The sequence below is a fragment of the Saimiri boliviensis genome, chromosome 2, assembly GCF_048565385.1.
Source record: "Saimiri boliviensis isolate mSaiBol1 chromosome 2, mSaiBol1.pri, whole genome shotgun sequence".
Classification (NCBI taxonomy): domain Eukaryota; kingdom Metazoa; phylum Chordata; class Mammalia; order Primates; family Cebidae; genus Saimiri; species Saimiri boliviensis.
In genome coordinates this window covers 226,026,546-226,027,352 of record NC_133450.1, presented here as the reverse complement: position 1 = coordinate 226,027,352, position 807 = coordinate 226,026,546, and the positions used below count along the sequence as shown (strand labels likewise).

Genomic DNA, 807 nt, shown 5'->3' with positions numbered 1-807 from the left:
TTTTATTTGGTAGACTGAGCAAAGTAGATTATTCTCCCTAATGTGGGTGGACTTCATCCAAACGGTTGATGGCCTAAATAGAACAAAAAGGCTAAGGGAGAATTTGCTTTTTCTATCATTGAGTTGAAACATTGGTCCTTTCTGCCTTTGGACTTGGTCTCAGATTGGAAGTTAACCCCATGGGCTTTCTGGAATCTCAGGCTTCTGGAGTTGGACTGGAACTGTACCATCGGTCCTCCTGTACTGGGTTTCAGGTTGCTAACCTCAGACCTTCAGAGTTCTCAGCTTCTATAACGGCATGAACCAATTTATTTACTTATTTATATTATTATTATTTTTTAAAAGCCTACGGCACCTGATAGTCCCAGGCAATCTCCCATCCAAGTACTAACCAGACCCGACACTGCTTAGCTTTCAAGATCAGACGAGATCAGACATGTACAGGGTGATATGGCCATAGACATGAACCAATTTCTTATCTAATCAGTCCATCTCCCTGCACCCTCTGTACCTACCTACATACATATATAGGAACACACACACACACATATATACACACATGTATATATATCTCTTATTGGAGACCCCAGACTAACATAGTGGAAAAATAAACTGGAACATCCAGGTAAAGGAATATTATTCAGTACTGAAAAGAAACAAGCTATCAAGCCACAAAAAGACAGGGAGGAAATTTATATATTCCTAGCCTAAGAAGCCAATCTGAAAAGGATACATGTTGTATGATTCCAGCTGTAGACATACTGGAAAAGGAAAACTAGAGACAGTAAAACAGTCCGTGGTTGCCAG

The 807-nt window shown here is 40.1% G+C and overlaps 1 pseudogene; it reads right to left on the bottom strand.

Annotated features, from left to right (window-relative positions):
- Nucleotides 1-343: 343 nt before the first annotated feature.
- Nucleotides 344-462, bottom strand: LOC120366456 (5S ribosomal RNA; annotated as a pseudogene).
- Between the last annotated feature and the right edge of the window lie 345 nt (nt 463-807).